General features: G+C 43.0%; 1 long non-coding RNA gene across 1 annotated transcript; it reads right to left on the bottom strand.

Annotated features, from left to right (window-relative positions):
• Window positions 1-10,340: 10,340 nt before the first annotated feature.
• LOC130996017 (uncharacterized) lies at window positions 10,341-10,855 on the bottom strand. Its single transcript, XR_009092347.1, has 2 exons — window positions 10,752-10,855; window positions 10,341-10,677 (listed from the first exon to the last, which is right to left on the bottom strand). It is a non-coding gene; the product is annotated as an uncharacterized LOC130996017 (long non-coding RNA).
• Between the last annotated feature and the right edge of the window lie 105 nt (window positions 10,856-10,960).

The following is a 10,960-nucleotide window of genomic DNA, read 5'->3' as shown; positions in this document are numbered from 1 at the left end:
TGCTCCTCCAGCGAGCTGCTGGCCGTCGATCGCAGGCCAGCCAGCGGCGACTCCGGGCGAGCAGCAGCAGCTCCAGGCGGCGACAGCTCGACTCCCGGCGAAGCAGCAGCAGCTCCAGCGGCTTCCAGTCGACGGTGCTCGCCGAGATCCAGTTGCAGCGGCGGCGGATCTGCCATGGAGGAGAGGCGGAGGCGATGGAGCGGCGGCGTGGTTGCGCTGTTGTGCCTTTCCAGCGGCCGAGATTGAGAGAGAAAGATAGAGGAGAAGAGGGGGGGAAGAGTTCAGGGAGAGAGGAGGAGAGGCCGCGCCGCTCGCCGGCGGCGACGGCGCCGTTGAACGGCAGCGGCGGCGGCAGATCGAAGAGAGAGAGCAGAGAGAGTAAAGAGAGAGAGCAGAGAGAGTAGGGAGAGAGAGAGCCGAGAGATAGAGTTAGAGAGAGATAAGCTTGTGTGTGTGTTGGGAGGTGTTTGTGTGTGTATATTTAGGTTAGAAAAGGGAGCCGGGTTTGGGCCGGGTTTCAGCCGGGTTTGGGCCGGGTTTGAGCCGGATTTGGGCCGAAAATATTGGGCTCCCTCTTGGGCCGATTTAATTAAACTCTTGGGCCGATTTAATTAAACTCTTGGGCCGATTTAATTAAATTGTTTGGGCCTTATTCAAAGAAAAACATGATAGACTTAATTTATCTAATTAATTTGGGCTTATATCTATTTAAATTATTTGAGCTCTTAATTATTAATTTAAATTGAGCTTGATATATTTAATTATATATTGACCTTTAAATTAATTATTTAAATGGAGTTCTTTATTTCAAGTATTTATAAATGGATTATAAAATGAAATATTTCGAGTTAAACTCTCATTTAAATTAATTCTTTTCAAATGACTTATTAATATGGATTATTTGAAAATGATTAAACGATTTTAAAAAAAAAAATAAGAAAGCATGATCTATGATGATATAATTTATCTATGTAATATTATAGGATTTGTTTTTAAATGACGGAATATTTGACTTGATGGCATAAATAGAACGAGTTATGATTAATGCGCATGTTGATGTTCGAATAAATAGTTTCGAACCTAAATGATAGTTATGTGATAATGTTTTGAGTTAAAGGTTTTGACGAGATAAGATTAATTCTTTCCAGTCCACATTAATTATTACTTGGACTCCTATTATTTATTAATAATGGGTCTCGAATTTATATTACTTGGGCTCCTACGATTTAATTGATTAAGTCCAATGAAATTTATTTATTTAACCCAATAAGAATTATTATTTTAGGCTTCTTTATTAATCCTAATTATTTTAATTAGTGATTAATATTAAAATTTACTAATTTTTAAAGGGTGATGATGGGCTCACTTATTGGGCTTCATGATTTTATTATCTTGGGCCTCATTTGTTGGGCTCTAGAAATTAATTGATGTTGGGCTTAATATTATTAATGCATTGGGCTTCGAATTTATTCTTTTGGGCTCAAATTAAATTCCTTTTGGGCCTTGATTATTTTATTTTAATTGGGCCTTCATAATTATTCTATTATATTTAATTAGAGAAGATTTTAAGACTTACTAATTATTAATTAGTAAGTGAATTAGATTATTTTAAGATGAGTAGATTATTAAAGATTAATAATCCGACCTCATAAGACGAGCCTTAATTTCTTAAATAGGATTAGCATCTCATAATTTAATTAAAGGAATATGAGTCATGCATAATCTTTTCACGCATCCTCATTTATTGAGATTTTTCGAGAATTAGAATCTTATTTTATTTTCTCGAATTAAAGGTCAAGCACCAGAGTTAGAGCTAAACCGTGAGTCTGCTATTCAGGTAGGCTTTCTACGTATAAACTAAAATTATATATTAGAATTGTTAAGACTTTATGCTTATGAATTTAAATGATATTGTCAATGCCTAAATGCTTTATGTTTTATTATTAATTGCCTATCTGATGTTAATCGAATTCGGATTCTGGATGGGACCGCAAATCCCTTCGGAATTAGTGTACACCTTGTGATCGTGAGTCATCTAGCGGGTTGGCCGATCATAGTGTCCGTAGAGGGAGGCCTCCCTCTCGGCACGAGTTACTGATATGGTGATTAATGATATAAAATACCTGCGCGGGTTATTGATGAAAGAAATGATATTATGTTTGGTAAATACGAGTCTTTAAAGGAAAACCCTCGTATTTTACTACTGTTGAAAGGCTTGACAATAAAATATTATGCATGTATGTAAATTTCGGCAAGTGTCCACTAAGTACTTTTGTACTTAGCCCTGCATGTATTTTTAAATGTGCAGGTTGAGCGGTGATCGAGGATGTAGTGTGCAAGCGAAGCTTCTGTCAATCTAGGACGAGTACCTCAGAGTAGAGTATATGTCTTCATACATATATTCAAATTATTATTCCGCTGCAAACACTGATTTTACTAAGACATTATGTTATCTGTCAAAACAATATGTACTATTTAATAATGTACTCAAACTCGTTGAGTACCCCTTTGAATAATATTATGTACGGTCCCCTTGTGGCCTTCATTGATTTCTAGATATTTCGATTGATTTCTTTATACAAGTCAAGTCATCAAGAAACCGAATATGCCCCTTTCTAAATCCCGCTCCTAAATTCCCTCCCTTAGTCGCGGTTTTTTTCCCGAATTTGCTATCCTTAGCAAGTGCGGTCGTGACAGAATGGTATCAGAGCATTTCTTTTGCTCTGAGTACTACTCATTCCTTCTAAGTTGAGTCTAGATTAAGTAAGTTAATACACGTTTGAACTAGTTGACAAAAGCTTGGCACTACATCTCGTCACGCTCAACGGAGGTTATGGTAAGTACTTTCAAGTTTTAATTAAGTTAATTTCTTGAAATGTATGAAGCATGAATAAGTATGACTATGGTATGAATCACAAGAACTTAGAACTGTTAAGTTATATATGCTCACTTTCACGACGGAACATAGAAGAGAACTTAGGGAGATGCCTTAACTTTTTTTTCTTCATGTTACGATGACATCGACAATGACGGTCGAAATAGAGAAAGAAGAATCACACGAAAGGTCGCATGATGAAACCACGAGCATGAAGATTGAGCAGCATAACGAACGCCAATAGTACGTTGATGGCATGGGCATAACTTAAATATTCGAGTGTTTTTCTACGATGAGATCTCGAATTAGCTTGGCCTTTTGAACTTATTTTGTTGAAACTTTTAGTGCTCGTTGCTAGATTTAAGAAAATATCATCATCACATAACAAGCCCTAAGTTCGGGAAACAACGACACTAGAACTATATGATAGTCGAATTGGTAATCTGTGATTAAGTATTAAGAACCTGTATGGCTTGTGTAAATGCTAGATTTAGATGATGAGGTGTTTTTGCACGTTATGGTTATTGAACCAAACTTGTTTTCCGATTTTAGATATTTAGAACCTTATCGCCTTAAGTTACTTGTCGTGTGCTACTTTTGACGATAGAATTTCCTTTGTTAGATGGCGAGAACTGTTTTCACCCGACGACGACCACTGCCCCCATGGGCTAGTCCAGAGGAGGTCGAGCGGTCCTACCGCACCTATGCTCCATGTCACGGGGATAACCTCGGACAGTTCCTCGCAGGTTTTCACAGACACTGGGTCGAGGCGAGTGCACATGGAGTATCAGGGTATGACGGTATCCAGAGGTTGATCTTACTGTTACCTTCCGAGTGGCAGGGATGGGCTAGGCAGATCTCTACCCAATATATCTTTCGCCGAGAAAATTACCACGACCTCATGGGAGACTTCCCTAGCTTTATTGCGGAGCTTCAGATCTGTTTCACTTTGTGGGGCCGCGCCCCTCTAGGGCCCTACATCCTTCCAGGAGACTACGTACAAGTGGGGACGCCTTTGCCAGCAGAGACACCCGCTACTGCCCCTGAGTCTCCGATGGCCTTGCCACGAGATTCTCCACCACGTGCCTCAGTTCTAGGGCGCCGTGGTAGGCACGATGACGAGACAGGCCCTTCTCGTCCACGGGCTCGTAGGGATTTCCCATCGCCTCCTGACTCAGCAATCCGAGCTACTACTACTCCACCACCACTGATACCTACGATAGACGCAAGGTTTGAGGCTTCCATGGCAGATGTCGACAGGGTCATGGCCAACATGAGGGAGTTTCTAGATAGGGGTAAATACCCTATGCAGGAGGATGACGATACAGCACAGTGTGGTACGATGAGAATTACTCGTCCCGAGCCCGTGCCACCTCCAGCTCCGATCAAGCCTCGTGCCACGGCCAGGATCAGCACCAGAGACGATCCGATCCGTGAGATTGCGGACGATATCTTCCGCTCAACCCAGATCATGCAGGAGACAGGCGAGGGCCAGGGAGAGACTCCGTTGCCCAGCTGGGAGCCGGGCGAGGATGAGGAGGAGGACCCCGAGGAGGATGAGGAGGAGGACCCCGAGGAGGATCCAGAAGAGAACCCCCTGGCGTCACCAAGGAACAGTCGTACCGCGACTCAGAGTTCACAAATTTGATAGTTTTTAGCTTGTGGATGTACTCCGGAAACGATGATTCGTTCCAATGACTATGATTTTATTTATGTTGTTTCTAGCTAGCATTAGTACGGAAATGTTGGTCTCTAGGACGTTCCGTGAATAAAAACCCTTTTGTGATTGCTTAACTAGTAAGCCGATACGTCATAGGGAGTACTAGATAGACTTTACTTACATTTTTGGGTTGACGATGTAAAAGCCCTCGATGAGAAATTTTTCCATGAGATATAAATGACCCTAGCATGGGCTTTCTGCGATGATCTCGTGTATGTTTTATGTTTCTCTACGGGTTTTATTCTTCACAAGTCAGTTAAGAATGTAGTAACTTTGAATAATGTGACTTGTGTATGCAACGGTTCCTGTTAATATCTTAGTTTTGGAGTTATGATAAGTTAAATTTAACAAACAGTTCTTTATTAATTGCCTTAGAGATTCCTGTATAGAATGTATTAAAAAGGGTGTTTGTAATTTGCAGAATGCCGCCTAAACGAGGTCGCCCCCCTAGGGGAAACGTTAACAATGATGGAAATCGCGATGAAATACCTGAAGGGCGGTGAAACGATAGGGAACCTACCCCACCCCCTCCACCCCCTGCTAGAAGGACTGAAGAACTGTTTCTTCGACAGAATCCGCCCACATTCACTGGGACAGGCGACCCAGCCGAGGCCGAAGCTTGGATACGCGCCTTGGAGCGTATCTTCACTTTCCTACACTGCACAGAAGAGGAGCGACTCTCGTGTATGTCTTTCCAACTAGCCGGATCAGCTGACTTTTGGTGGGAAGCCCGCCGAAAGACTCTGACTCCCGAACAATGGGCAGCATACACTTGGGAAGACTTTAAGACGGGATTATATGATAAGTATATTCCCAAGAGCTACAGAAAGAAGAAGGAGGCTGAGTTTTATAGCCTGAAACAAGGGAAGAAGACGGTGACCGAGTATGACAGAGAGTTCTGCGATCTATCGCGTTATGCTCCACAACAGGTGGATACTGATGAGAAAATGGCGGAGAAATTTTGTGCCGGTCTGAGGCACGAGATTCGGATGACTCTAGCTAGTCATGGTGGACTCTCATACACTGAGTCTTTGAACAGGGCACTGGACATCGAAGCTGCGATGCCAGTAGAAAGGTTGGCTCCGCCACAGACCTCAGCGCCAGCCAACCCACCTGCACGCCCTCAGAACTTTAAAGGGAAGCGCAACTGGAACGACCATGGAGGAAATGAAAACCAGACTAACAAGAGGCCATGGCAAGGAAATGCGCCGTTGAGACAATATCAGCAACAAGGACAAGGGAAGCAACAGGGTCCTGCCCCGGCTGGAGGCAGCCAAAGACAAAATGAAGTTCCCCTTTGTCCAAAATGCCACAAACCACATCGTGGTGTCTGTAAGGCTGGAACTGACAGTTGCTACACGTGTGGCCAGAAGGGCCACTACTCGTCACAATGCCCCAACAAACAGCAGGGCGCGGCAATCAGGGCCACTTATGCCCAGCCCCTGCAAGCAGTTCAAGGGCAACACCAGCCCCGCCAACAACAGCCATACCAGCAGCAATACCAATACCAGCCCCGCCAACAACAGCCATACCAGCAGCAATACCAACACACACAGCGCCAACAGCAACAGAGGCGGCAGCAACCATTGCCGCAGCAGGCGAGAGCCTTTGCTCTCACCCAAAACCAGCCAGAGAAAAACCAGGGAAACCTGGCAGGTATGGGCAAGCTTAAAGGTTTTTCCATAATGATTCTGTTCGATACTGGTGCTTCGCATTCTTTTATATCTGCCCCTTGCGTAGATACTTTAGAAATCGAATCAGAACGAGCTAAGTGTGCCTTAAGAATCACTACACCCTCAGGAGGAAGATCTACCACCACACATGTTTGCTCGAATGTAGAATTTGAAATAGGAGAACTTAAGATGGTAGCGAACAATCTTAATATTCTGCTCATGTGGGACGTAGATATGATCTTAGGAATGGACTGGCTAGCTGAGAATCACGCCACCATCCTTTGTAGTGAACGAAAAATTTCTCTTCGACCACCTGGAAAGGAACCGACGGAATTTCACGGCATAGGTATGAAGAAAAGAGTACCAGTGATATCCGCATTACAAGCCAGAAAAGAGATGATGAAGGAAGGAAGCACAGCTTATCTCGTCTACCTAAACGGGGAAGCTAGTGAAGACAAGAAGGTGGAAGATGTGGCAATAGTACGAGACTTTCCAGAAGTTTTTCCTGAAATATTGCCAGGACTACCTCCAGACAGGCAACTAGATTTCACCATTGATCTAGAACCTGGATCTGCCCCAGTATCAAAGGCACCGTACAGGATGGCCCCAAAGGAACTACAAGAATTAAAGGTGCAACTACAGGAACTCTTGGACTTGGGTTTCATCAGACCCAGTGTCTCGCCTTGGGGAGCGCCTGTACTCTTTGTCAAGAAGAAAGATGGAACCATGAGAATGTGCATTGATTATCGAGAGTTGAACAAACTGACGCTTAAAAACAAATACCCTCTTCCAAGGATAGATGATTTGTTCGATCAACTCAAAGGAGCCAGTGTATTCTCAAAAATAGATTTAAGGTCTGGTTATCATCAACTGAAGATCAGACCAGAGGATATATCTAAGACCGCTTTCCGCACAAGATATGGTCACTATGAATTCATTGTCATGCCATTTGGTCTAACCAATGCACCGGCAGTATTCATGGACCTCATGAATCGAGTTTTCCATCCATACTTAGACAAATTTGTCTTAGTGTTTATAGATGATATCCTCATCTATTCTAAGAATGACCAAGAACATGAAAATCATTTGAGAATCATCCTGGAGACATTAAAGACGGAGAAGTTGTTCGCCAAATTCAGCAAGTGCGAATTTTGGCTGAAAGAAGTAATGTTTCTAGGGCACATCGTATCAGCAGATGGAATCAAGGTGGACCCCGCCAAGGTGCAAGCAGTACGCGAGTGGAAATCACCAACCACACCTAATGAAATCCGAAGTTTCTTAGGTTTGGCAGGATACTACCGGAGATTCATCGAAGGATTCTCTAAAATAGCGAGACCAATGACGCAATTACTTCGCAAAGGAATCAAGTATAAGTGGAACGAAGAGTGTGAAGCCAGCTTCCAAGAGCTGAAGAAGAAATTGACAACTGCACCAGTGCTAGCAGTTCCAGCAGCCGATAAAGAATACGTGATCTTCACGGACGCGTCCAAAAATGGGCTAGGTTGTGTGTTGATGCAAGAAGGAAAGGTCATTGCCTACGCCTCGCGACAACTAAGGCCACATGAATTGAACTATCCCACTCATGATCTGGAACTGGCAGCAATTGTGCATGCTTTGAAAATTTGGAGACACCATCTATACGGAGTTAGATGTGAAATCTTCACTGATCACAAAAGCCTTAAGTATTTTTTTGAGCAGAAAGACTTGAATATGAGACAGAGGAGATGGCTCGAACTCGTAAAGGATTACGACTGCGGTATCAACTACCACCCGGGAAAAGCTAATGTAGTAGCTGATGCTTTAAGTCGTAAAACTCAATCCGAGTTAGGACTTCTTCTCACTCAAGAGGACACGCTTGTAAGGGATTTTGACAAATTGAAGATAGAAGTGGTTCAGCCACCGGCAACGACAAGAGCAATTATTGCAACTCTAGTAGCCGTCCCAGACCTCAGAGAAAGGATCGTCAGTGCCCAGAGAGCGGATGAGAGCTTGGAAAAAGTTCGTCTCAAGATCCGAACAGGCACGCCAGGAGGCTACCAAGAGGCAACGGATAACGCAGTTCTTTTTGAAGGAAGATTGTGTGTTCCCCATAACGAGGAACTGAGAAACGAGATCATGAGTGAAGCTCATGACACGCCCTATACCGCTCATCCCGGAAGTACCAAAATGTACCAAGATCTAAAACAGAAATTTTGGTGGGACGGGATGAAACGAGATATAGCCTCGTTTGTAGAACGTTGCCTTGCATGTCAGCAAGTGAAAGCTTTACATCAACGACCATATGGGAAATTACAGCCATTGGAAATTCCAGAATGGAAGTGGGAGCACATAGCGATGGATTTCGTGACGAGTCTACCCAAGACAAATAGGGGCAACACATCTATTTGGGTAATAGTAGACCGTCTCACGAAGAGCGCTCATTTTATACCGATTCCAATTACCCATGGATCGGAGAAACTAGCCCAACTGTACATTCGTGAGATTGTACGGCTACATGGAATACCAATATCCATTACTTCAGATAGAGATTCAAAATTTACTTCTAGATTTTGGATCAGTTTACAGAAAGAGTTGGGAACGAGATTAAACTTTAGCACCGCCTTTCACCCTCAAACAGATGGACAATCAGAAAGGACAATTCAGACCCTTGAAGATATGTTGAGGACAGTGGTGCTAGACCGAGGAGGAAGTTGGGAATCAGTGCTGCCATTAATCGAATTCGCCTACAACAATAGTTACCAGGCAACCATTGATATGGCACCTTATGAGGCGCTGTATGGAAGGAAGTGTAGATCACCACTTTACTGGGATGAAGTGGGTGAAAGAAAAATCCTTGGGCCAGATGCAGTAAGCGAGATGATTGAGACCATCCGCCAGATTAGAGCAAGAATTAAAGAGGCTCAGGACAGACAGAAGTCTTATGCTGATACCCGACGAACCGAACTACAATTCCAGATTGGAGACAAGGTTTTCCTTAAAATATCACCCTCGAAAGGGATCGTTAGATTCGGTGTTAAGGGTAAGTTGAGACCCCGTTTTGTAGGACCTTATGAGATCCTTGAAAGAATAGGTCCCGTAGCGTATAGGTTGGCACTGCCACCTAGCTTTGGAAACGTCCACAATGTGTTCCACGTGTCACAGCTGAGACGGTACGTGTTTGACCCCAAACACGTGATTCACCAAGATGAAATGATTCTTAACCCAGACTTGACGTACGAAGAAAAACCTGAAGCCATTTTGGACCGAAAGGTGCAAGAGTTAAGGAATAAATCGATCGCGTCAGTCAAAATACTGTGGAGACACCATGGACCGGAAGAAGCAACGTGGGAACTTGAGGACCAGATGAAAGAAAAATACCCAGAACTTTTCACATAGGTATGCAAATTTCGGGACGAAATTTCTTTTAAGGGGGATAGTATGTAACGACCCGACTTTTTATTAAGGATTATATACTTTTAATTACTGATTTAAGGATTGATTATGGTAATTAGAGTTCAGCATCCATTTATAAGATACGAACTTATATGAATTTGATAATTTATATATGTGATGATTTATTTTTTTTTATTATTATTTTCAATAGATGATGCACTCAAAATATATTTTGAGTCCATTAATTTATTATGGAGAATTTAACACTGAAGTGTTAAATATGAATCTTTTATCGATTGTTTACTTAAGCCCATGAGTAATTTTATTTATGTTAGAAGCAAGCTCAAAAGGATTTTATGCTTCAATAAGAATTAGGCTTATATGTCTTAATGTATTTAAATGAGTTTGGAACCATATAATTAATATATTAATCTCTTAGATATTTTAATTAGAATAATCTTAAGCATGCTGAATCCTAAAGCATGCTGAAGAAATTTGGAGCGCATGCTGAAGGAAATTCTTCAGTCTTACATGCAGGCTGAAAGTGTTCATACCTGTGAGTTGAAGAATTTCCATCCAAGCCAACCCATTTTTTTTCTTTTATAACCTACACCATTTTTCAGCCAATTCCCACCTCTCACATTCATCTACCATCTCTCTCGCAGCCAAGAAACGACACCACATCTTTCATCATTCAAGGTTTATATTTCTAATTTATATATTATCCTTCAATTGTATACATCAATTCCAGAATACCAACACATGCTCATTAACTCAGATTTACATATGCTTTGATAAATGAAGAAAATGAGTAGCAAATTCATAGATTTACAGTTACTAAATATGTACTTGTGAACTGAAGTTACAAGGAAAGAGTTAAAACTTTTATTTGAGCAATTACAGTATATGATTCTCGCACAAAAACCCTTTGTGTTGGCTGATTGCGTGTGTGAGTCGAGGTCAGGGGGAGGGCAGCCTCGGTGGCTCGTCGTCGCCGGCGGTTGACGGACGGCGACGGAGCCGCGGTTGTCTCCGATCTGCCAAGAAAGGGAAAGAGGAGTTTCAGTTTTTAATTTAAAATGAAATGAGAATAGGGAGATCCGGGGCTTACCTTTGTGAGACGGTGCTCGGCTCCTCACAGCGACTCACGGCGACGGCGACTCCAGGAGAGGCGGCTGCCGGATTCTTGCTGCCAACGGCAGCGGCTGACGGCGGTGCTCCTCCAGCGAGCTGCTGGCCGTCGATCGCAGGCCAGCCAGCGGCGACTCCGGGCGAGCAGCAGCAGCTCCAGGCGGCGACAGCTCGACTCCCGGCGAAGCA

This window comes from Salvia miltiorrhiza, chromosome 7 (genome assembly GCF_028751815.1).
Source record: "Salvia miltiorrhiza cultivar Shanhuang (shh) chromosome 7, IMPLAD_Smil_shh, whole genome shotgun sequence".
NCBI lineage: Eukaryota > Viridiplantae > Streptophyta > Magnoliopsida > Lamiales > Lamiaceae > Salvia > Salvia miltiorrhiza.
This window is presented reverse-complemented; position numbering and strand designations above follow the sequence as displayed.